Source organism: Ambystoma mexicanum, chromosome 7p (assembly GCF_040938575.1).
Source record: "Ambystoma mexicanum isolate Mex_15411 chromosome 7p, UKY_AmexF1_1, whole genome shotgun sequence".
NCBI classification, from domain to species: Eukaryota; Metazoa; Chordata; class Amphibia; order Caudata; family Ambystomatidae; genus Ambystoma; species Ambystoma mexicanum.
Window position 1 is genome coordinate 388,923,468 of NC_090939.1, and position 27,649 is coordinate 388,951,116.

At 41.3% G+C, this 27,649-nt stretch overlaps 1 long non-coding RNA gene across 1 annotated transcript in view; it reads left to right on the forward strand.

The window, feature by feature from the left end:
- The first annotated feature begins 5,223 nt into the window (after positions 1–5,223).
- Positions 5,224–27,649, forward strand: part of LOC138526578 (uncharacterized) — a 201,961-nt gene continuing 179,535 nt past the window's right edge. The window contains exon 1 of the long non-coding RNA XR_011283631.1: positions 5,224–5,278. This is a non-coding gene — a long non-coding RNA (uncharacterized lncRNA). The remainder of the gene's footprint in view (positions 5,279–27,649) is intronic.

A 27,649-nucleotide genomic window follows, 5' to 3' on the forward strand; every position in this document is an offset into this window, starting at 1 on the left:
AGGACAATTGTATTCATAATTGAATAGTTCTTCCATCACATAAGTTAGCACCACTTCATCACGCGATAGCACTTATTTATATCCTACTTTCATCTTATTCCATGCATTTCCTCTTTGTTTTCACCATTGTCTTGTTCAATTTCCATAATGTCTTTTATATTAACTTGTGATGATTACCCCTATTTCAAAATCATGACATCTCTTATCACCCAGGTGTTCCCCTTTCCCTTCTTAAAAGGGGGTTTAATTTTCTCGCTTTAAGTGAAGTTGGAGCCGCCATGCACAATTGTCCTGCTCGTCTTCTATTTCCTATTAGATCTCACTCCTCTTTTTATTTTAATACAATTCTTGTTGGTTCCCCCTTCAGTTCTTTTTTCATTTCTTTTATTTTCACTCCAACGCTTGTTGCAAAATAATCTATTATTAGAAAAATAATCAATTATCATTCTCTTTTTAGATCCTGCTGCTACCTCTTCTGTAACTATTTTCTGTCCATCATTGCCCATAGTTGTTCATCCACTACTGTTTTCAAGAATTGTTTCATTGCTTGGTCTTGGTCGTTATATTCCCCTGCTTCTGAGCTATAAAAATAATTGTAATGTTCCCCTTTTTTTGCTGGGATTCCTGACATGGGCTCAATTTGTCAAGATCATTTACATTTCCTTGAGCTTCTTAAATTATATGCCATGACTTATGCGGGGCTTGAAAGAAATCTTTGTTTACGGCTTCCCCTTCCCCCAGGTGGGTTTTTGACACTCTGCCTCACAGAGGTAACTCAACCACCACCACCTTCAGTGCTTCCCGCAATTTGGGCCTCCTAGTTGCCATGCCGTACCTCCTTCACCTCCTGCACAGACTGCCTGGAATTCCCATACTTAGGCCTGCTCTTCCCATAGGCGTATTGTTTTTCTTCCTTCCAGACTCTATGTATTGCATTATGGATCCACCTCCAAAGTCCAATCTGCTGTGTCACCAAAACATCTGCAGATGTTTTCCTCTGCCTGCAGTGCCCACAATTAGGTCTGCATATCGTGATCATGCTTCACACAGGTGCAGTGCTTTTCGTCCTTTGAGCTCATGTATTGTGTTATGGCTGCCCCTCAAGAGTCCAAGGTGGTAGGTCACCAACAATTCTGCACAGCATTCATTTCTCTGCCCAGACTGCCCACACCTATGCCCCCACTCTTCACTCGTGTATTGCATGAATCTGGTGTTTTTCTTCCTTCCAGCCTCCATGTTTCCCACTACGGCTCTGCCTCCAAAGTCCAATGTGCTGGGTCCCCAAAACTTCAGCACCCCTAGCTTGTATGCCCTACATGCAACCAGCCCCATTCCAGACCTGTTTGCGAGGAGCAGGAGATGTGAACAGCAGAGAGAAGCACCAGCATGGAAATGCTATCTTTCTGAATAAACAGTTATCCCATTATTAGAACGATGGGAGAGGCTCTGACGATTAACAGTACTACCTACTGTCACAGCGGATATTCACCGGATGATTTTTTAAGGAATGAGTTAAGAAGCACTGCAGACAAATTGAGACTACTGGGAAGATCCCCCTGGTTCTACTTTCAAGCAGGAGTTTCCGCTTAGGAAGAGCAACAAGAGATATAGTGGGAAACACATGCTCACAACTAGCTTTTAGTTGTATTTTGACCCCTCAGCATGTGATTGTATAAGAACACCAAACAGCGTTATTCGCCACACCCAGCGCAAATGCATTTTGTCCTATCCAACACATTCACTTGCATGATGCTCACATAACACATTTATTTTCTTGCCTTGCACAAATTAATGCAGCACTAATGTGCACAATGATATACTCTTCCTGTAGAAACTGAATTTACAGTGAAGCATGTGTTGAGAAAACATTAATAAGAAAAACCTATTAGAAATTTGAACATTTTATACAATGAAAAAGGCAATGCAAAGAATTATGACTCTGATGGAATATCTCAAGCAATAATTGGGTTAAAGCATGTACTAAAACACTCACCTGAAATGGGAGTTTTGGCATACTGGCATTTTGGGCTCCTTCAACCTTCCATTCCTTAAAATGTATATATCTTCTAGCTGCCACAACAACAACTTAAGCTAGAGCAAAAGACCTAATCACATCAAACGAGGAGTATGAAAGAAACTGGACCTCCAATTTACCCAGTAGGATTCCTTTATCCAGACCCTCCTGCTTTCCGGATGGATGAGATTTCACTCCCCTGATTAGCAAATGGTAAGTGAAAATAGGTAAATACCAGTCCGAAGGTTAAGGTTCGAAGCAGCATCTGATCTTCTATTTATGGGATCACAGGGACAATCGTGATTGTTGGCATGGATGTCTTATTGAGTAGCAAAAAACAAGGGGGGTCCGGGGAGTCTCTCTGCCAGACCTTAGTCCCGGTTACGAGAGCCTTACCCAGATTCTTTAGCTCACTATCGTTCACATTGGCATTTTCCTGGCATATTTACGCCCAATTACCGCTGCATTTAAGGGCTATGGCCCAACTCGTGATGAGGCCCAACATGTGAGAGGGGTGACAATGTGCAACTGCAGCCCAACTTGCAGTCCAATCTACAAAAAGAACCCTTGTGAGAGCTTCTCCGGGCCTATCACTCAAATTTCTGAACCCAATCTTCCTAGTTCCCGTTTGAGGATTTTCTCTGCATAAATGTCATTTTTCTGAATTTATGTTTTTTATGAATAAAAATGAAATACTCGATGTTTTCACCTCAGAAATGTCGTTTTGCCCCTGAAACTTAATTTTTATGGAGTTTCAAGTGCTCGCTCCAACCAAGGGTGGAAACGTAATCTCGGAGCAAAAAAAAAAAACGACTGAAATGGTCAGAAAAGGGAAAAAGAAGCCCAGCCTGTAAAACAGCATTGGTGACCAGTAGCCACGATGCTGAACTAATACATAACGTGAATTCGGGCACTGCTTCCAAGTCTGGAAACAAAATACAATTTTGAGTCAGGTTGGCCCTGAGAATGTGGGATCCCCCTATTGGAATATATGACAAAAGGAATAGAAGCTATGACAGGATATGGGCACGCAGTGAAATTATTCTGGAAAAATTAGGAATACTGTAAATGAAGAGGTACAGATATGTGCTTCCTGAAAATAACTGATGTACAAAGGAAGACATCAATAATATCTCAACTTTAATATTGAACAGGAAAGCGTAACATAGATCAGAACTAAAAGAGAACAACAGCTGGTTTGGATCACTATGAGGAGGGAATGGGAGTGTTGGAATGGTCCGTGGATGAGAGGCTTATGTCTTTTGAAATTATATCTTCAAGAATAGAAATAGTAAGTGTAAATAATGGAGTGATGCGTTTAGCTGGGTGTTAAAAAGGGATTTGCCTGGTGCTGCTAAATCAATATGAAAGTTTAAAAAATCATTACAGCACACATATACTTGTGCACAGAATTTGCTTTTTTTAGAAAAAAGGAACATTTTCTGAAATGATCGCTGCAGAGATGAAGCAAGTTATTCCCATTTTTAACTTCACACGAACAGGGATCCATAAATAGGGCAAACCAGAAAAAAGTGTGAGAAAAACCCCAAAGCTAACCAGTCACTCTCAGTATGTACTATTGGTTAATAAAATAAGTATATCAGGTTGATATTTTCTCTGTATAATTCTCGAGCTCAAGACCTTAAAGTTAAAGTTGCATTTAAAATAAATCTTTTCAGTGCAAACAAGGTGAAGATTTAATGTTGAACAGTGAGGGAGTCCAATGAGTGTCTCATGAGTGCAAGACTCCTTCATCAGGGCAGAGCCCTTAATTCGTGTTGCAGACCAATCAAAATCAAAATCTCACATTTGAGAAACTAATGAGTACAAGCGCGCTCCATCCCACGTGCTGCTACAGCTGAAGATTGCATCCAGGTAGTGATCAAAATCTCTTGTGTGAGAAACAAATGAGTGTAAGCGCACTCGATCCCACGTGCTGCTGCAGCCGAAGATTGCATCCAGTTAGTGAAGAACGTGGGATTGAGTGCGCTTGCACTCATTAGTGTTCCTTTTAAAGGACTGAATATTCCTATGGCCCATTTTATGGCCATTAGTTCCTTCACAATGATGGAGTAATTCATCTCTGCTCCTTTTAAGACTCTCGATGTGAAGGATATCATGAGCTCTACTTACCTTCCATCTGTATAAGTTTGACTCTGAAATCCTTACTTGCTGGCATCTGTTATCATAATAATATTTTTCCTTGGCTTGAAGATTTTTCATAAGAATACCTTTCCCATGGCACTTTTCAATTAATTGAACTCTTCCTAACATGTCTTGACCCAGTTGAAGTTAACTGTCAGTGCATTCAGCAGAGCAAGCTAGAGTGGTAGCAGAGAGCTTTGTCATGCTCTCGTCGCCAGTGAAAATATCAACGCTGGGATTAAGGCGAGTTACTCATTTACTAACTTCGTATGAACTCTGATAAATAAACAAGGGTCCACCATCTGATCAGGTACTCCACTCTCAACTATCACTTACACTCTATTCAGCATTTTCTCTGACCTCACACATTCTAGAGATGGCCTGCCTGACATGAGAAGATCTGCAGATGCCACACATATATTTAATTATGTCTACTTTCTGAATTTAAAACATCTTCATTGTTGCTGATTACCAAACATCCACTGTAAAAGTAGCTATGTGTATTGTAGGGAAATGTAATAGGGCATTTCCCTATTCTGAATTTCAACAATGGTAGCACCACATTTCATCATCCACCTGTTAGCAAAGGTCTGAATTTTAACTAGAGCCAAGGGTGTGAGACTCGTGTGTGACTCAAGGGTGTGAGACTCGGGCTGAATCTAATAGATGATAATGTTGGGAATGCACAGAACACATGCTAGAAAAATAATCACTTTGCTCCACAATACCACAGTTGTGGGCTAAATTGAACTGAAAATAAAACTAACATGAACTAACATACACATTTACTTTATCCATTTAACATATAACAGATTCCCATACTAACATTTAGTGCAAACCAGTTCATGCCGGTTATATAAACGTGATGCAGATTGATGGAAATGCATTGTAGTTTGGAAATGAAACTAAATGTGCAGGCTAAAAGCTGCGCTGTGTCTGAATAGGGACGTGACAAATCAGAAGTGTGGAATGTGAGATCCGCTTTGCTAAAGACATTGCATTGTTTAAAACACTTTCAGAGCAGGAAAATGGCACTGAGATGTAGCTATTGTTTCCACTTCTAAGCAGTGGGGATGGACACGATCAGAAACATTCTTGGAATGGCTGACTGACAAAAAGGTAGGTGGTTTTGAATGACACATGAGGTCTTATAAAATGGCTTGCAGCAGGAAAGGGCTGGGGCTTTTTCACTCACTCACTGGCTCGGGAGCTGGCAGATGTCTAAAGAGGGTTCATTCCTGGTGCTCTTTTCCTCTGGCTGACTTCGGAAGCAGAAAATCTGGTAGAGAGTTTGTTCCAGGCGAAAAGGGAGTGGACCAGATAAAGAGTCATTCTGTCCGACAACTAGATTGGGGTCGTGAGCAGTTCAAGACACACACACCCAATTAAAGATTTCTTTGGAAAGTTCAGTCAATTTGAGGAACGTTCTGATGAGTGAATGCTTGATATTAAATAGTATAGAGTGGTTAAGTCATTTCATTTTTAGGTGCGGCACAATGACATTTCAAACATGTATGTAAACTGTGTTCATGTTTCTACAAGTTTTGTTGTGATAAAACTCAGATGTGACAAAAGCCTGTGCTCATCCAATTTTTGATGCAAAGTTCAAGGCCAATGTTGGCAGAACCCTGGGCATTATCGCAAATAGAATGTTTTGAAACCCACTGCAGGGAAGGCTTCACTTATGTTTGTATTACAACGTGAATGCACATGTCATTCTGTGTAATATTTCTAACTTCTGATAAAGATTAACTATTTGAAAAAGGTGAATTAGCCTCAGTGTACTTATTCTGTGATCAGCTTTATTTCTTGTTGGCATACAGAGAGATGCAGAACGAGTGGTGAAATATAAAAGCAGAGTTAGTCATTGTAATTTGTGTTACCCTGAGAGGCTCCGAATGAATGTTTGTGTTTCATTTACATGGTAAATGTATTCTGAGATGCAAGCTAAAAGGGTCATAATATGGTATTCTAGATAAGATACACAGAAGGAGATGAGTTAATTGTTTAAAGGGTACTAAGTCCAGCATTTGATTACCGTTAGTGATTCTGGTAAAATAACAATTATCAGGTGGTACTCTGAATTCAGGCTCACCACTATACCAGGAAGTACCAAAAATACCACTATACCAAAAAAATACAATTAAATATCAAAAATATAGCTAAAAAGATCTCTAACAATATATCTTCAATTATATAGCATACATTTAAGTCCTGGTTCTTTTCCTTAGGATATTGTAACATCAAAACAAAACCTTGTTTGAATGACCTCCCAATGGGAAGAATTTACAGACCTTTTTTAAACCTGACATAGAGGTAGTGAGTGCCAATTTGAGTAAGTGGATGATCCACATCCTACAAGTGCTGCATGCTCAATGACATTACCACATGATGTAGACATTGGGAGAGGGCTAGAAAGGAAATAGTACCCATGGACAGGCTACATGCACAATGGCAGCACTAATAAAGAGCTGGCAGTTGAGCACATGCAAGAGGTGCAGTGCTAGTTATAAATATAATTGTTCATTTATAACACACTTAATACCAGGAGTGGTTTCTAAGCGTGGGATCGGGATTCAAACCTGCATTGATCTGTGTTGTTTAGCTTCTAAGACACATTGGCCCTAAGCTATGCTTTCTCATTTTTAGTGATGCCAATGTGAAAGGTCAAGACCACAATGCATAAGAGGAGGAGAATGTTGTGGCAAAAGGTCCAAAGTATGCATGTAGTGAGAGGGGGACCATGGAGACTGACTCTGTGACTGACTCAGTGATGGAAAAGAGGAAGGGGGAAGAAGAGACACTCTTGCAAAAGACCAAGGGATGCATTGTAACGTGTCTGAAACTACGGTTTGTATCAGGAAATAGCTCGGAGTTTAGCCATTGAGACCCTGACACAAAACTCCCTGGAGTACCAACGAATCATACAGTAGGAAAAAGAAGCAAGTTTCATAAATACAAATCTGTTCATGTATATGCCTCTTCGTTCCTCATGTTCTAATTTTGTGCCGGTGGTGTCAAATTCCACGCCTAGCAAACATTTCAGATTTTCATGATATCCCTCATTAATATGCATGAGATAAATTTGAATACAATTGGCCTCATTACGACCCAGGCGGTAAGTTACCGCCTGGGCCGTGACTTTACCACCATGGCGTAAACTACGTTTACGCCATGGTGGTTGGCGGACTTACCGCCCCATTCCGAGTTAGGCGGGGCGGTAAGTCCCCAATCCCCATTTACCCTTCCCCATTCCCATTTTTGCCCCATAGGGCATAATGGGAGTGGGGAAGGCGTTAATTACGCCACCGTAAATTACGGTGGCGTAATTAACTCCATGGTCCCTTAGCGCCATGGATTTTAACGGCTGCAAAAAGCAGCCGTTAAGATCTCCATGGCGCTAAGGGACCTCGTACTCAGGCGGTAAGGGTCGGCGCTGTTTACGGCGCCGTAAACCCCTTACCGCCTGAGTTGTAATGAGGCCCAATGATTCTAAATGCATGCAGGTATGTCCCTCATTAATATCCATGGGATACATTTGAATACAATGATTCTGGTATGTCACTTGAACATTAATGAGAGACATGCTGAAAACCTGGCATGTTTGCGTCCCTAGAGGCCTGGAGTTCCATGCCCATCCTAACACTTCACCTGGCCACTACTAGTATGAAGCAAATGCCTGCTATCACACTGGAAAAGACTACTCAAGTTGGGACTCTGTGTGCTTATTTTCGCACTAAAGATCTCATTTTGTTTACAGAAACAATCGATTTGCTGTTCTTTGATTAGTCAAGCTGCTACTGCACTGGAATGCCACATTCTCCATCTGCTCCAGATAAACATGGCAGTGTTCACTGGGAAATCTCGGGGGTTACAATTTTCCCATAAAGAAAACAAAGTCGAATTTTACACCGTAATGTATATACAATGCTGACATGTTGTTGTACTATAGCACTGTCTTTTTTTAAGTGCTACCCAATATGCATGAGATTTGGTGCCTGACCCTTTATGGCTAGAACGAATATAGCAGCCCTGGCCGCACTCTTAAAGGCACATGCACTATTCAACAACTGTACGTGTGACACCTGCGACCACCCCACTCTACCGACACTAATCCTTACCTCGATTCCGCCGGATTTCATGTTTCCAGCCCAATCTCACCAAAGTAGTACATAAACGTGCTCACTGTATTTCCTGCCTAACACAATGAATAGGGTTTGTTTCCTTGTAGTAATTCCTACGTCTGTATGACTCATATCTGTAGAGTTCCCAGAAGTGGCTGCCAGGCAAAATAATGTATGCAGCGCTAGAGAAAACAAATGTATAAATGACATAAGGGCCTAATTCATGGAACGTTTTCCTATGGGATTGCACCATTATAAAGCACTTCCATGAATCATACCCTTAAGTGTGGTTCGTTTGGATACAGCACAGGTTCTGTCTGGAATTCTAGAAGGTTGCAAAGTAGTACTTCACCTGCCAAGGAGCAATTCGTAATGTTATGCCTGCTTAATACCATCACTTATGCCTATTTGGGGGATGTCAGTCAAGGCTATCTTAGTGCACCCTCTAAGTGAGGCATATGTTTCTGTGAAGCCATAACTCGTCACTACAGACATTACAGAGACATCTCTCCCCCAATCCCAAATCTCCTACCACAACCCCCAAACCCTCCACACCTCCCTCCCCATATTTTCATAGAAGTTCCTAATAGTCAAGAATTACCGCGGGACTGTGTCGCCATACACTGCACACTTTTTGTTCAATTGAAATGTCTACCTGTGAAGAAGAACACAAATCATGTGCAGGCACTGCATAAAAAGCAGAGGACCCTGAGGGCGGAAGTCATTGGCAGAGGGTGCTTCCCTTATTACACCTGGATAAACAAACGTATCCATTCACTTGAAACTACTCGAGCACCAGGAGAAAGCCTTGGCACAAATGTGGGCTTGGCCTGCGATTTCCAATAATGATTCGCGCTGAATCAGTGTGTGATCCGTTCATCTTGCTAAATGTAGCGCGTGGCACTAAGTGCATTGGCGCGCACAGTTAAATGATAATAAGCCCTACTGTTAAAGCTAATAGAAAATGGCCAGGTTCGCAGGCTATTGCCACTTACTATATTAGAACGGATCGCCTCCAATTGATATCTCATGCAGTCAGAGGGAAGGCTGCCCATTAAGGCACACCTTATATTGGATTTTAAATAAAAGGTTTACAGTGACACATACCAACTTTCGTTTTAAGATTATCCCATCAAAAAGAAGGGTTTCAATCAGTCTCATTGATTGAACAATATTATTAAACACCTAAAACACGTTTCAAACGACTTAGCTGATCATGAAAAGAAAATATGCAGTTTCAATTGGATAGGCAGACAGAAAGAATGTGGCAGCTTCCCCAGACAACTTTCAGTCCGTTTTTAAACATATGTTATGAGTGCTGTATGACTGTCTTTACTTAGAAAACACTTGACAAAATGGCTGGGTTCCAAGCATTCGGAATAACTTTGAGACACAACAGAGGAACTCGCAGGGAAAGAGCCAACCTTGTACTTGTTTGTGAATATGTAGCTGTGTACTTAGTGATAGAAGTGTACCAAAAAGTAGTGGAACTGTGACGCCGGAGGGGGACAGGGTAGGAAGGAAAGGAGCAACGTCCAACACATTTTTCAGTCATGCTGGTTAACAGCCAATTGAGCTGAAACAGATTTCAGGTCAGCTGTAACTGATATCTGGTATTAAAGTGGAGAAGCGTGCTTTAACTTCCCAAAGAAAAGTTCTGGAATGGTGAAAATGGTTGCAAAAAGTATTGGAGCTGTTAACAGTAAAAACAAAAAAAATTAAAAAAAAGTTGTGGAACACTGCTCACGACTATTCCCGTTCACTTGAACCACTGGCAGTCAGACGACAGAGTGGCGGGTGTTCCAGATGTCCAGTTTAGTACCAGAAAAGGTGCCCCAGTCTGACAGCCCTTAACAAAGGAGTAACCCTTAGACTGCCCCAGGAAGATGTACGTTAGTGCTCAAAGAATTGACAGCGGAAGTTCCAAGTCCGAAAACACAGATCAGGAGTATGGAAGTTGGATGATGCTGCAGCACGAAAGCCACCTGCTGCCCGAAAAAAGTGATTACACTTGCCATTGCTGCTCGAGATGTGTAGAATCGTGATGATTGTGACCATGAAATGGCAGTTGTTTGAAATCTCTTGTTAAGACCTGATTGCCACTTAGAAACATTACTTAAGCTCTGAAGGAGCCCTTATATATGAACCATGGTTGTTCCTTAGCCTAGTCAGACACGTACTCACATCATTGCTACTATTGCTTTGTATGCCTTGACATGTTATTCAATTGTATAATTGCTTATCCGGCATACATTTAGACTCATCTTTGAAAACTCACAGCATCTCTCACAGACAGCATAGACATCCATATATACACTCCTCTTTTCAGGCAAAATATAGGCCATTTTGAAAATAAAGAATGTTCTAATCTGGATGCTTTCAACAATAGGATGGATGCATACTGAGGTTGATGGCTGGATGCAGGGGATCGGAGGTGTCGTTTTGAGTGGTTCAAGGCTGTTTAATGGCGGTCTACTAGTGGCCCCTAGATTTTGCCTCCAGAGGTTTGGGGGGGCAGCTTTCTCTGTGGCTTCAGGTAGGCTTTGGAATGATCTCCTAACTCGTCTGAGACATACTATGAATCATTTGCAGTTTCATCATCAGCTTAAAACCCAGCTATTCTGAAAATACCATCTGGCCTACCCTCTCTGTTGTGTTTCTCGTGCCAAGATGGCTTTTAGGTGAACATGCTTGCTACAAATGCACATACAATAAGATAAGAAGACTCATAATTATTTAGCAAACTCAGGGGTTTCCTCAGGGCTTGAAGACCAATGGACCAGATTATCACTACTTCAGACCTATCCAACCTTCGTTGTTCCCTCTTTTGCTTTCGTTGGAGTCTTTTTTTATCCTGCTTGCACTTATGAGATGGGAACTCAGCTACTTTCTCCACACACAATTTCAGATATCTCTTTATCGTTTTCAAGTTTCACCTCTAGATTTTTATCTGCCTTGTGATTAATGACAGGGTCCACAATGATTAGATCGTCTTCACTTGAAACAATACTGGAATGTGGCATTGTAATGTGTGTCTTAAGTATGCTTATTAGTTCTCCTTGCGAGTCCAAACCCCTATTAAATAATGTAACATCCACGATACAAATGATTGCAAATGTTTGCTCCTTTTGGTCTTGAGCAGTACAAGAACCAAGACCAAATAATGCCTTCATGGTGATTGCCAGCTCGGATAATTCAGCATTGATCACATCTGTTTTATTTAGCAAGTCGTCAAACTCTGAGCAATTTTGAATGTTCTCTGTACCATCCAAGTCAGGTGATTTGGATAATCTGGGTTCATCTGTACCTAAGATTTATTCACATTCCTGTTAAAAAACTATAAGTTGTATTTCTAGTAGGGAGGCAAAACAATAATAGCTGTGGGCCATTAAGTGTACATGTGCCAATGCATTTCGGTAAAAACCATCTTCAGGGCTGTACACTTGTGTTGAGTATCAGACTCTAATTGCAAACCTGTAGCATCAAGCAGAACATCATTACAATAAATCAAAACATTTTGCGCAATGATCGTGGTGTTTTAGAATAGAAAAGTTCAAAAAATAACATACCAATGAATGCCATATCAACGAGTTCATTAACGGGTGTCATCCCAATTTGCAGTAAAGGAGAAAAGAGAGAGAATGCATGTCAACTCTAGTAGCTTTCCTTTAAATGCCTTCTTAAAGCTTTAATAATATGAGATGGAAATAACAATCGTACCTCCTTCTAAGGAAAGAAATACAACTTATAGTTTTTTAACAGGAATGTGAATAAAACAATTCCTGGTATAAACACAAAGAGTCCCTGTATTTTTCCAAAAGGACTTTACCCAGTAGTCCCATAAGGAATTGTATGGGCTAATTCTGGAAAGAAACGAATCAACAGTTATCATAAGAATCTGAATAACGAACGTTTAAACTCTTCTCTGCTCCTTCGGGGGCAAACTGAGAGCGCCAATTTTAATAGGGTGGTGTCACCTTATTTATTTTCGTTGTACATTTTTGGGGTCCTTGTGCCATAACACCTTTTTTGACGGGCAGCCCCAGGCTAAAACAACCATTGAAATCAGATTAGATGTTTTGAAATTTACATAATTTAAAAGATTGAGAAATAACGTGGTGCCCACCGCTATTGTTCATTTAGCAAAAACGCGTCATCATTGAGGTGCAATCTTAAAAACCTAACAAGCAACATGATTGGTTATAGGAAGGTAACTTCATCATAGGTACTATATCTGTATGTGGTGACAGGGAGCAGGGATTGGACACTCAATGTCAGGTGGGGCAACTAAGTCCTTCCTTCAAAATGGCCACTATGAATGTCACTAAAAGTACAACGTCCCATTGGCTCGACTCTCTATAGGATCATAGATTACACGGTCCACTATGATTGGGTTTGCATCAACCCCACTCATACGTTTCCACTTACGTCTAGCAGCATTACAATAAATCATCACCTCAGTGGTCATGCGCCAATTACTGCTTTGTAGTTTGGCCTCGAGTCTGCTTCTTGGTCTGAGAACTTTTAAGGAGTATGGGCATGGCAGAGATCCATGCATAGGTGTGAAAGTTTCACTCTTCCAGCCTGCCTTGTCACGTGACTAGGACACAGTGAAATCGACCTCTTCTTCATGTATTTTCATGTATTTGATTTAATTCTGCCAGTCTTCTACCATCTGGGACTTATCTTGACCTTTCTGAACAGGATACTCTGTTGTTTTCTCTTTAATTGTATCCATTGTTGGGCTTTTCCAACCAGATATGACCTTGGCTTCTTGGCATGGTTACCTTCAGCTGAGTTTCGCTCCATCTTAATTCTCGATTTGTTTGCTGCAACACTCTACTCTCGAGACCTTTAGTAACCTTTGTTTGATTCTGCTCATGTGCGTAGTGGAATTATACTCATGTATAAAGTGCTTTTGAGGTATACATATGTATATGTTGGTGCTTGCCGCAATCTATTTACTATTAAGCATAAGCCAGCTTAACGATTTCTTTGCTTCTTGTGGTTTCTTGCATCTGTACACGCTTAAACTAACTGAATATCTTCATTGTGTATGTGGCATAAGTTTCTTCATCTTGGGTTCAAGATGTCATTTATCCATGGTATCTCCTTTTAACTTTGTTTTCCATCAGCATTCTCTGGTCTTATATCATCTATGAGTGTGTCCATCCGATGTTTTATGGCGTTACCGTTCATCTTACTTTATTATCTTCTTGGTTTCCTCGGGTATTCCATTCTGACAACCGTCATTTTGTCTTGACTGTAGATATGGTTTTCTATGGGTACCTCACTGTCCAGGTTTTTATTAGGTGTTGGTACTTCAAAAGGAGCTGTTACTCTGCCCTTTGCTGGATTATTTGTTCTTCATACGTCACATACTTTGGCATGAAATTACCGGGTACTACGAAGGGGTTGCTGGAGTGTGGATGACACATGGCACTTCCTCTTCACTCCCCCATCTGGGCGATTCATCGACCACTCTCACATCCTTCTTTGTATCCACTTTAATTTCATCCTCTGGATCTAGACATCTAGGTCTGAAGAAATGCTTCCTTGGGATCCATATCTTTATGACTCCCTTCAGAAATTCTGATGCTCTCACATGCTCATCTTTGTTCCATGTCATTAGTTGACATTCTCCACTTGGATTGCAATAGATCCATCTTCCCACATATTTTTTATGTTTTCTTGGATACAGGAACTTTGTTCCTTCTAGTGCATAAATGCTGGCCTTCACAAAATCTCCTATTTCTTCGTCAGTCAGGTCCTTGGGTTTCCATCCTGACTCAACATCAATCATGATTTTCATCCCTGTGGCCTTTTTTGCAGTTTTCTGGCACTGAGAGATTATTAGCTTGATTACACAGAATCCAACCAATATCATCACCAACAGGGCTCCTAGGAACTTGAATGCATCTGCCATCCATTGTGGAACCCATGAAACTAGTGTTCCAAAACAACTATCATCATCAACTTCATCAACTTCATTTATCATCCGATTCTGTAGTTGTGTCAGCATACTGATGGCTTCTGTTAAGGTTCAATTTTTTTGTATGAATGTATAAATGTGCAACAAGATTCTCAGATGTTTGCACAAACACCTCCATCCATAGCTGTGATCATGTCTAGGACATGTCTGTTCTTGAGCGTCATTAGTAAAATTGCTCTTAACTCTTCTTTGATTGCATTAAATCATTTTATGGCCATGTTGATGGTCTGCAGTAACTCTCATCTGGTTATCTGCAACCATTTAGTATTTGCTCCAACCTGAATTCTCGGCATCAGAATTGTTGTGAACACTGATGAGGTTAAGCTGAACAACCTATGTTCATACGGGATTGCATTAAAGGCTTCTATCGATTTGGCAGACAAGTAATTTTTTCTCTTTATTTGGCTCATCATTTCCACATATCTCTTCTTCTTTAGGTGAGCATCTGCTTTCTGGGAACTGTCAATATTCAGATCACTTCTTGGAATCACCAATGGTGGAACATGGACATTCACCAATGTATATATACCTCCCCAATTCTTTGGCAGTGAGATATATGCTTTGGATCCACACACCCAATAATGATCCATGATTACTTCCATGCGTCATTCCTGTAGCATCAAAGCTTCGTCCACAGTTCTCATTCTCTCCCATTTTGTCTTGTGGCATTGTTTCTAAAGCATACTTTGGAACTATCAAAGGGCACTATCTGCAAGGGTCCTCCTCTGTCTTCGACCGATTTCAGTAGTCTTACAAGCCTCGGCCATAATGGTTTGCATATCATTTGTGCATTTTCAGTTGTTTCTTTATAGTATCCAATAATCAACCATGCTCTGCAGATCACCACTCCTTTCTCCCATCCTTCTGGTGAAAGCACTGTTCCCCAAATTTGGATTTGTCCTCTGTCCTTCCATCTTTGAGTGTCTTCTCTAGAATTTCCTTTGATGTTAAGTGTTTTGTTTGTTTCTCTTCTGATCTCTGATCCTTCCACTCCAGGTTTCTCATATCTAATAAAAGAGTGTTTTGTTTTGCCATTATTTCTTGTCTTTATGTCTCGACATATTCATTTTCATCTGGATCAGTTGCCCATTTGAGCAAAGCATCACTTCCCATGAACTGGCCTCTGGCCGTGCACATTGCTATGTGTGCTAAGCAGTGTGCTGTTTTGACATTTATCTCAACAGCTATAAAGATTTCTGACTTCCACATGCTGTACAGTAGGAGTGCACAAAAATAGCATTCGTCATCTGAACTTTTCCTTCCAACTTCCTTCATATGTTGGAACCATATGTTGTTTCCCAAGTGTGCTGTGCTATCCAGGTAATCATTCAGTTTGTTGTTGTCTTCTTGGGTGCTTCTTCTAATTCTGAACGTCTTTCTGAAGTTTGCTAAAACCACATCTTTGAACACATCTGTATAGCTTCTTCTGGCTGGTTGATTTATAGGAACATCCGCCCGGGTTCCCTGAGTAGTAGAACGCTCTGTTAGTCCTTCCTTATCCCTATGTCTCTTCCTGGTAATGGTTATAAATGGCCACATTGATCCTGCTATTATCTGTTCATGTGATTGTCTTGCAGGTCTTGAGCTTGAACCTTTCATCACTGGATCAGGTGTGCTTGTCGGTGCTGTCTCTGTTCATTCTCTAAAGTTTTTTTGTCTCCTTAAAAGTTCAGCCCCCTCCATTTGTCTCTCATTTTCTTTTGGCGTAAAACTTCTCATTGTTTTTTGTCTAGGTTTTCCCCATTCTCTGGAATGTGATTCTGAAGTCATTGACACTAGATCAGGTGTGTATGTGCCCATTATCTTTGTAGGTGTACCTTTCATCAATCCCTTATCTGATTTGCTTTGCTGACCCTGTCTCTGGCATTTTAATTCATTTGTTAACACAAGTGCCATGTGTGTGTGTCATTGTTTATCACATCCATCTCAAGCTCAGTCACCCTATCATTCTTATTAGGAACTGGAATGACAATGTAAGATCTGGGCACTTTTGTAGGTCTTATGCGTACATCATTAGGTGGGTGCACGGGAATCTGAATGCTTTGTGCACCGATAAAGAATGCAGTTCTAATCGTTAATGACCACCCTATGAGAATGAATACAATGAATGTGTAAATTACACACTTGTAGGTAATTTTACAGCATTTTTTCGTGGGCCAATATGAATGTCTCTCCTCATGTGGGAGGATTATGCTGCTGTTCTGGCTTCCAATCTCGAACATCTAAGAAAGCAAAACTAATTCTTTTAACATGCTAAACAGTGTTACTATATGTGGACTCTGCTGTCTCTGCTTGCAGGTCACGAGTGCTGGACCGATTAACCTCTTTGTCAGGAATAGGGTTTGGGGCAGCAAAAGGCGAGTAAAATGTGGGAAGTAGACTTTTGAACTACACTTCCCAGCAGCCTATGGGGCCTTGGGTAGTTCAGTGTCTTCACGTTGTGAGCCAACTAGGTGTGATTTGAAGGCGTATTAAAACCATTGGCCGCCTGTGCTGAGGTACGGATAATTAATGTTTGCAGCATGGCCGGTCACGGCTTTCGTTTGACTGAGCTCTGGGGAATACATGCAGCGAGAGGAATGCTGAGGTTATGCCCAGTCGGCGGCGGTGAGAAAAACAGCTCGAGCAGCAGCAGACGCTATTTCTTGGAAGGAAGGCTTGCTCGGCATTTCCACGGCGGTGAACAGCCTCGGCTCTGCCTGCATTCACGCTTCATTACCACAGTGCCTAGGTGTCGTTACAAGACACTCGGGCATTCAGATATGTGCTTCTGTAATTCCTATCTCTTGCGCAATGCTGACAGTTACCACTTGCGCTCACTGAGCTAATGTGAACTTGGGTCTTGCAGTCTGGCTCATGTTTATTTTGGGAACGCAATGTCACACATCAGTTGGAGCGAGTGTTTCTTATAACCTTGTGCATTATTGAGCTTGTCAACCAGTTGGATAAGCATACCATGGTCACACTCCTTTGATTATTATTTTGGTGAACATTAAGTGACCACTCAGGTTATTGTGATATTTAACAACACGTTATCATGGCTGATGCGGGAAACATTACATGGGGCATAGTGGTGCTCGGTTGGTTACTGATTAGGAAGAGCGCATTTAAATGTAAGGTTATGTGTCTTTATGTTGCTAGCCCAACGGGCCATGTGTATTTTCTTTGGTTTCATCATGGAGAGCTTCCCTTGTTTGTGTCATACAGCTTGATGTCCAACACATGTATTTCCTTTGTGTTTTGCATAATGTGTATGTTGGGCGTAATGTGACATCTTGTTTATAGGGACCAAAAATCGTTTTACACATACGTTTATGTTTGAACAATGCTGAGAAAGAATGTGACAGGATGTATGGGTTACGTTAAGTTGCAAGTCTGAGACTGAAGTAGGAGTTGTCAGGTTTTGGAGGTTAAATATAGGACTACAGGTTTTGGAGCAGTCGCAGAAGTATATGCTTATATGTATGTGTATGATTTTTCTTCCCTACCTTTCCCTTATCGGTCCACACCCTTTTCCTAACTTCTTCTTTCCCCTCATTGGCTGCCACATGGCTACCTGTGTTATCAATATCCAGGCGCCCGGGCCAACCATGGTGGGAGGGTCAAACTATTCAGCTTCTGTGGTTCGGGAGAGGGGGTTGCCGCCCCTTTATCCCTTACGTTTTGGCACTCTTGGTCCGAATAATAGACTGCCTCTTGGGTCTGGAAACAATTCTCTTTCCACTAACGAAAGTTCCAAATGAGGCAATAAGTTCAGTAAGTCTTTTATTGCATTTTCCATATAGACCAATTCCCAGTCTATGCCTCTAATCTGCTTCATTCCAGACGACATGTTATTTTCTTGTCAGCATAAATAAAAGTGAAGTCCTTGGCAACACTTTCATAATCTGTCCCTCGAAGGAAAGTTTCTGCACACTTCTGTGATTTCGATGATGACTGGAAAGTTCAACCTGAATCACAATGCTATACATGAGCATACTCAAATGTGTAGTGTTTGCTGGATCTCTGATGAAAGTGAGAACGTTGACATTGGCATGTCTCCCCACAAGATCTGGAAAGTCTTCAATTAAGTGAATAAATACAGCATTAGCTAGTCAGTTATTTTCTTGTGATAGGGACAGTTGTCTTGCCCTCGCTGTACTCTGGAAGAAAAATAAACTGTTCTGCAATCACTGTGAGCAGCCTCTTTATTGTCTTTTCGTTTTCAGGATCTTGAAGACACTCTGTTATGTTCGGGAGTGTTCCAACCAATGACGGTTAGGACCTCAATACTAACTCGAAATAGATCAGAATGTCTTTGGTACGGTCAATATTGCGTGACATCATAAGTGAGTCCAAACAAGGATTCTGTGGTGAAGGACTCTGTATACTCTTCCAGTTTATATATCGTCGATCAAAATTTGGCATATCTTTTCTTATCAAGGCTTCAGTGTGCCTCAGTCCAAAGTTCAAAATCAACAAGTCATTTTGTGGCTTAAAAATGTAATTCTCTTCTTCCACCCTGCAACTAGGATGCACAGAGTGTTCGTTTTTTGTTTCCGTCTACCCTTCTTTTGCTTTAAGGAAATGTCCAGAACTAAGCCACAACTTTGCACAAAAGTTTCTTGCCTTTTGCTTGATTGGTCATGCGTCCTTCTTCCTCGTCATGGTTCTTGTCTGCACATGCTGTGGTTCTTCCCTGTTGTCTGTAGTCTCTTCACAGTGGGGGTGTGGGCAGAGGGATTTTTCCGATACATGGCTTGATGTCACCAAGGAAGATCCAAGCTCTTCTTCCCTATAACTTGACAGCAGAGGGTTTTATTTCTTCTACAATAAACAGACTGTGAAACATTGGCTCGTCCCACTTTTTTCTTGTGTGATTCCTTACTAAGACAGTGTCCCCAGGGAATAATTGAGGTACATGTAATTCTGAAACTTTATCTGTTGTAGCATGTCCTTCCATGTTCTGTACTGCCCTACACCCTTCTTGTTGTCGCTGCAGCTGTCCTGAAATTACAGAAAAATAAAATGTCACGCAATTCAAGTCGTTTTGCATTACCAATCCTAACACATCTCCTGTTGACTGAGCATCACATCTAGCTCTTATTCAAGGTGTTAACAGCGTCCTCATCCTTCTGCCTATCATGATTTCATTCGGTGTGAGATGGTGATCAGATCCAGGTTGGTTTCTGAGAACATATAGTGCCAGTTGATGACAGTGTAACCATCCCTTCTTCAGAGTAAGCTTCAACCTGGCTATCCTTTCTTTTAGCAAGCCGTTGAGCCTCTCACATATCTCATTCCCTTGAGGATGATACGCCAATTAAAACTTGTGCTTTATACTAAGCAACAAGCTGATATGTTCAAATACTGCATTAACAAAATGAGGACCATTATCTGACCTCATCACTTCAGACACTCCCCATATGGGAAACACCTCCCTCACTAGGAATTTGGCCACACAGGTAGAGTCTGGGTCCTGCTTCTATCCATCTAGAGAATGGACACACCACAACAATTTAATACCTGTACCCGTTACATACTCGAATCATATCGACATAATGATATGCAAGTGCTGAAAAGGCCCATCAGGCCTTGGGATGACTCCTCTAATCACACGTAGTGTTTGCCCAGCAGTAAACTTCTTACAGATTATGCAATTTAGCATAAAAAATGCAACGTGTTCTGTCAAGTTTGGTATAAATCAGTCTTCGGAAATTGTTGCTGCTAGATTATCTTTTGTTATGTGCGCTGGATAGTGTAACTGTTCCAGTGGTATCTTCAATAAGACTAAGTATCACTGGTTTACCAGTACTGTCTTGTCGCCACAAGCTCTCGGAGGGGTTTAAAGAACACCCTCTTCGCTTCCATAGGTTCTTTTCTTATTGTGGTGCTTCTCCTTGGAGCTCCATTAACTGAGTTTTTGGCATATTGCTGTAGCTTGCCGGCTTACTTTGTGCAACAATCATTTTCTCATGCACATCAAACATTTCCACATTCATTATTATTTCATCTTCGGTTGTCACATGCTTGGCTTCAGTGTCTGCTTCTTGATCTCCATGTGAGATAAAATCTATCCCTTTCGTGTGGGCTGCGCATTTCACAACCGCTATGCCCACTGGGAGCTGTAGTGCTTTAATGAGCCTGTCCAATAAGGTGGCATGCTGCACTGGCGTGCCGTCCGCTCAGAGATAGCCCCTCCTTTTCCAGCATGCTAAGCCTGTGTGCACTGTTGACGTCACATAGGCAGAGTCACTCTACACTGTTAATTACTGATCTGGGTGATTCTCGAGTGCGAGTATCAACACCAATAATTCTGCAGCCTGTGCTGAATAATGGGAGGGTAACCGTGCACTAATGAGTACTGGGAATTCCCCATTCGCTGTGTGCTTTGTCACAGCGGCACCTGTATATCTTAGCCCATCTTTTTGATCGATCCTGGAAGAACCATCAACGAAGACGATTTCTCCTTCTGCCAATGCATTTTCTTTCACTCTGGGAATCTCATAAAATTCTTCATAGTTCGTGAATCATGTATTGGCTCTCCTTCGGTGACTGGCTCTGCTATAAACATAGCTGGGTTCACAATTTTACATCGAACTATTTTAATCATTGGATTTGATATGACCACTTAATAAGCAGCAGCTCTTTGAGATGACAATGTGCCTTTCGGTTCCTCTAAAATGGCAAATAACGCATGCTCGACGAATAATGTCATTGGACACCCCATCACAATGGTTGTAGCTTTCTCTATGGTGAATGTTGCGGCAGCCAACCTTTGTACGCATGGGAAGTGACCTCTCATTAGTGGGTCCAAATTCTCACTGGAGTATGCCAGGGGCTTGTACCCCAATGTGGTTTTCTGTGTAAGGACTGTTGTCATAAAACTGCCATTCGTGTGTGAAAACAGCTAGAATTCCTCTGCATAATTGGGAATCCCTAAGACTGGGGCTGTGCAAATAGCCTTTTTTAGTTCATGAAACCCTTCCTCCATGGTCTTAGTCCACTTGATTTTTTCTTTTGTTGCCTGTGCTTTCTTTAAGGCTTGTAATAAGGGCTTAGTATAGGAACTTTAATCAAAGACCCAGGCCCTGATGTAATTGCATAACCCTAGAAAACTCTGCATTTGTTTTGTCGTGTGTGGCTTAGCTGTTTTTGAAATGGCTTCAGCTCTTTCAGGGGTAACCCTTTTCCCTTTATGTGAGATCAGCTTGTCTATGTACAGCACTTCTTGTTGACAATATTGTAACTTCTCTTTGTCAACTTAATATCCTTTCTCTGCAAGTATAGTCAATAGCTGAATGGAATTTCGTCTACTTTTCCTCTGTTGTGCTGCAAATTAGAACGTCATCCACATATTGCAAGACAACATTCTCTAATGCAATATTGCTTAAGTCCATCTGCAGAACTCTATTGAAAATCGAAGGAGACTCACAATACCCTTGAGGTAGTCTTGTGCTTTTCAGACAAACTTGTCTGAATGTAAATTATGTCAAGTCCTGCGAATCCTTGTGCAAATGGATTGAGAAAAATGCATTTTTCAAGTCAATCACCGTGAAATATCTTGCTTCAACGGGTATATTACATAGGATCGTGGATGGGTTCGGGACTAGAGGGAACTAAGCCTCTACTATCTGGTTTATCGGGCAAAGATCTTGTACTAGCCTCCAAGAACCCCCTTCCCTTTTTTCACTGGGTAAATCGAAGTATTGCATGACAATTCTGACCTCACTAAGATGCTGTGATCCATCATGGCAGAAATGGTCTTCAACATCCCTTCATCTGCCTCCATAGACATGGGATACTTTCGTGCTTTTGGTAAAATTGCTCATGGTTTCAATTTAATCTTCACTTCTCTGACTCCTCAGTAAGCCTACGTTATAAAGGCCTGTAGTCCATACTGAGACAGGCACCTTTTCCATGTCATCATCAAAATATTCAGGACGTTTTTGTGCCAACATCATTCTCTGAGGCACTTCTCTTTTAATCATTTCCACCCATTAAATGAGATTTACCTCAACTGCCATCTCATCTTCACCTATTTGCTTTTCAAATAGATCGTCATCAGTGACGTCAGTCAATCTGTAACCTTCCCCAATGGTGATTATTGCACACCATTGTCTCCTTCATCATCACAACCATCAAGCAAAGCCATCTCTCCTCGAACTATGCCTGTTTGTATTATTAAGGGAAACACTTGTCCCTTTTCCTCATGCATAGGTATTCTTGGTCTGAATAGAAACTCATTGGGGGTTCTCATTGTTTTGTCTGCAGGGCCTGGTAGCCATGACATTAATATGCGCATTCCATATGCGAATATCTCTGTTTCCGATGGAATAGCTCTCATAGTCATTTGTCCTGCGTATGCTCTAATAATTTCACACACGTTCAAATAATGCATTCCTGGAGTTGAACATACTATGCCCTTCTCGTTGAACGAGATTGTCATATTTAGCTTTGTCATTAAGTCTCGTATATTTACAGGTGTCTGCCTCAAATATAGCAGTGGCACTTTCATGTCATATTCTCCTATGGAAACTAGAAGTTCTTTTGCAAAAGGAACACGGCTTGTTGCTCCTGTAAAGCCCTGAGTATTTAAAGTGTAGCCGGAAAAAGAAAACTAGCCTTCACGTATACACGAGCGCGTCACAACCTGTGTCAACTAAGAAATAATATTCATTATCCCCTATAAAGACATCTACCCTTGGTTCCTCATGAGGGTTCGGTGTCACTGATAGGATAGAACACATCAGGTCTCCCAGTGAGCTGTCCTAGTTCATATATAATCTTGTCCCACACTGAGTGAATGAATTTCCTCCATTACCAGTGGCATCTCCTATTTCAGAATTCAGTATCTGTCTTGTACCTGATGTTTGTGACAGTTGCATCAGAGACTGTTGATACTGCCCTTGTGGAAAATGTGTCACCTTCTGCTGCGGTTGAAAGCTTTGCTGTACCCTCGGTGCTTGCTGCTGTACTGTGTGATTCTGCACAAATCCATTTCCACCCTGCTGCGACAATGCAGATAGATTCACCATCCCTCCTCTTGTGAATTGGTCGTTTTGCACCATTCCTTAACTTATGCACATATGTGCTAGAGGCCCTGTCATCCCACACGTCCAACATGTTGGAGGTGGTCTGATTACTTACTCATTTTGCATATCCTGGTTTCCATTTTGCTTATTTTGAAAACCTCCCTGATTACTCTGAAAACCTCCCTGATTACTCTGCCATCCTCTTCCTCGAAAACCTCTTCCTCTTGGGTAAAACCCATTATTGCTTTGATTGAACTGCCTTTGGTTATTGACCTGTTGCGTATTTGATCCATCTGTACTAGTTATCATTGCCCTCTTAATGGCATAATTTGATAATTTTTTCTGCACTAATTTAGCCTCTTTGCCCTTTCGTGCAGCATCCTTTTTGCGATTTTTCTCTTGCAGCAGTCTGCAATAGTGCACGATGGTCAGCTCTGTTTCAGACCATGGCTTAGCCTCAATCCCTACCAATTTCTTGAGCTGCTTCTGTCCCTGTTCTGTAAGCCCTTGGCATAATATATGGTAAAACACGGGTATAGATTTCCCCCAAGATTCCTGCTTTCCAATACCCATGTGTCTTGGAAATTCTGAATATAAAGCAACAGATCATCTTCCTCCTTCATCTTGCATGTCGTTATAGCTCCCATATCAGAAGTGTCTGGGTATAGCACTCGAATAGCGGTTCTGCAATTGTTAAATGGTGCTCCGTAATGCGCGGTATTAACTGTAGTCACCCCAGGGTAACCTGCACGTGTCCACACATTGTCAGCTCTATCACCAAGTATGGCGATTAAAAGACCCTTAATATCCCCTATAGCAAAAGTGTTCCCTCCCATCTTTTTTTCTAACTTATGTATCGATTTTCTGGCTCCTGATGTCAACATTGGGAGCTTATTTTTCAGGTTTTCTCTATCCATCTGTGGCCAAGGTATATATTGTGGCCTTGTTCCTCCTTTTTCTAATAAGGGGAACTGTGACACATTAAACTCCTTTTCTTCTCACATCATTTTTTATCTACCACAGAGGTATTATTCCTGCATCGCCGTCTACCTGGCAATGTCCTTAACCTGCTCACATATGGTGGTGGAGACACCCTACTCTAACCATTTGACACTCCTTCATGCTGATCTGATTGTATGGTTAACTCTGGTGCTTTAAGTGCAGACCCTGTAGAATCTGACCATCTTATTCCCTTTCCCCTAGAGAAGCGTCTTTCATGACTTCTCTCGTCTTCTCTTTCTTCACATTCTTCTCTTTCTGCGTCTGATATTGTCTGTGCCCAACTCGTGCAACTTCTCTCATCCTCCTCATTTCTAATTATTGTCAGCCTATCTAAGGACAGTTCTCTATGTCTGCTACTTCGGGAGGCATCCTCAGTATCATACAACTGAGTGCTCTCAAGACACTCATCCTCTCCTTTCCCATGGGGTATCTTTTCTAGCCCCATCTCATCATATATTCTATCATTTGTCTTTCCGATACTTCTGGTGTCAAAGTCATCTTCTAGATTTGCTCTAGACGTGCCGGGTACTGAATCGTACTCAGGAAAGAATCCTTCTATATCTTCCCATTCTACTACTGGATCAGGTTTTTTAACCTCTCTTTTCAGATATTCGAGATCCTGTGCTCTGTTTTCGCTTGCATTCTATGTCATCATCAAATTCTCTATGTTTCCTTGCTTCCTCTCTGACCCTATCTTCTTCTTTTTTCCTCACATCTCTTTGTTCATGTGCCCTTCGCATTTCCTCATCTCTTTGTCTTTTTATTCTCTTGTCACATATTTGTTGTTCTTCTTCTTCTAGTCTCCTTTGTTCTATTTTATCCTGATCATCAGCTGTTCTCTGCTTATGATCACGTTTTCTTTGTTCTTCCACCTTTTCCTGTTTTGTGGCCTGCTCGTCATGATATAACTGCTCTCGTTTCTGCCTATCTTTATTCCTAACCCCTTCGTCTCTTAATCGTTTTTCCTTTTCCTTTTCTTTTCCTTTTAATTCATTCTGTTCTCCCCTTTGTCTCATATCCTAAATGCATTTACCATTGAGTTTCAATAAAATCTGACCTCCCATCCATTCATTCTGTGTGAATGCTATCTCATCAGTCCTATCTTCATCTCCTCCCCATCTCTTTACCTCTCTTCCCGTACCTCGAAATGTACTTGCTTGTGCTTGATCTCTTTTTTCCTTTTCTCATCTCTCCTTGTCCTTCAGGACTTTGGAAGTAATGTCTCATTCTCTGTCCTTTTCTGGGCTTTCGTCACTACTTTGCATAGGCGACTCATATGACGGGTTGCTATATCCCATGGCTAACTTAGTTCCCTCAACGGGTAAAATCCTTCGTCTTTACTAGCTTCGCTTTTTGTTTCAGACGGGGCGGGTGGCGCAGAAGGCTCTTCACCCATCAATCCATGCCATGCAACATTTTTCTTTATAATCGTGTAATTTTCATGCTATTTTTAAAAAGTTTTTTGTTACCTTATGACATCATAAATGAACTAAAACACATAAAACAGACAAACAGATTCTGGCCGGCCACACAAATGTTATGCCATCTGCTTCCTCTGATGCATCCTGCCCCTATTAGTATTTTGATATGGAATGTAAGCCCATCTCTTTCAGATTGTCTTTAATCTATTTGGTCTCCTACGTCATCCTATCAATTAGGACATTACATGAAGTCTTCTGCTAGCGCTCTTTAAAACCTAGGCACTGGGCATATACTCTTAATGCGGTCACACTCATGATATCTCTTTATATTGCTCAGCCACACTCAAGTCAATGTTTTCCCCTTATACATACATTTACATTATACTCTTACTCTGACCGTATTTTTGTCCCACCTCCCTCCGTTAACTTCCCATTACTTGTTTTTTTAAGGCATGCAAGCTTTTGCCAAACATTCAGTCTTTTCCACTCACCATTCGCATGTTTTTCCTCTCCGGATGCTCAGGATCACTGTCTTCGTTACCGCCTTCCCGTGCTGTTCGTTCGATCAGCTGCTCATAGAAGTGGGAAGGTTTTTTTTGGAGGAAATCAAAGGTTCCTTCATACCTAACCTGCAGGGTTTTCAATTAAACTAACTACTATCTACGGGGAGCTTCTCGTTCTATAAGCCAGATGGCTCATGTTTATTTTGGGAAACGCAATGACACAAATCACTTGGGGCGAGTATTTCTTATGACCTCATGCATTATTGAGCTTGTCAACCAGTTGGATAAGCATACCATGGTCACGCTCCTTTGATTATTATTTTGGTGAACATTAAGTGACCACACACGTTATTGTGATGTTTAGCAACACATTATCATGGCTGTTTCAGGAAACATTACAGGCGGAATAGTGGTGCTCGGTTGGGAATGATTAGGAAGAGCGCTGTTAAATGTAATGTTATGTGTCTTTATGTTTCTAGCCCAACGGGCCATGTGTATTGTTTTTTCATCATAGGGAGCTTCCCTTGTTTGTGTCATACAGCTTGATGTCCAACACATGTCTTTCCTTTGTAATTTGCATAATTTGTATGTTGGGCATAATGTGACATCTTGTTTATAGGGATCAAAAATCGTGTTACACATGCTTTTATGTTTGAGCAATGCTGAGAAAGAATGTCACAGGATGTATGAGTTACGTTAAGTTGCAAGTCTGAGACTGAAGTAGGAGTAGTCAGGTTTTGGAGGTTAAATATAGGACTACAGGTTTTGGAGCAGTCGTAGAAGTATATGCTTATATGTATGTGTATGATTTTTCTTCCCTACCATTCCCTTCTCAGTTCACACCCTTTCCCTAACTTCTTCCTACCCCTCATTGGCTGCCACAAGGCTACCTGTGTTATCAATATCCAGGCGCCCGTGCTAACCACGGTGGGAGGGTCAAACTATTCAGCTTCTGTGGTTCGGGAGAGGGGGTTGCCGCCCCTTCATCCCTTAAGTTTTGACACTCTTGGTCCGAATAATAGACTGTCTCTTGGGTCTGGAAACAGTTATCTTTCCACTAACGAAAGTTCCAAATGAGGCAATAAGTTCAGTAAGTCTTAAATTGCATTTTCCATATAGACCAATTCCCAGTCTATGCCTCTAATCTGCTTCATTCCAGACAACATGTTGTTTTCTTGTCAGCATAAACAAAAATGCAGTCCTTGGCAACACTTTCACAATCTGTCCCTCGAAGGAAAGTTTCTGCACTCTTCTGTGATTTCGATGATGACTGGAAAGTTCAACCTGAATCACAATACAATGCAGGAGCATACTCAAATGTGTAGTGTTTGCTGGATCTCTGATGAAAGTGAGGACGTCGACATTGGCATGTCTCCTCACAAGATCTGGAAAGTCTTCAATTAAGCGAAAAAATACAGCATTAGCTAGTCAGTT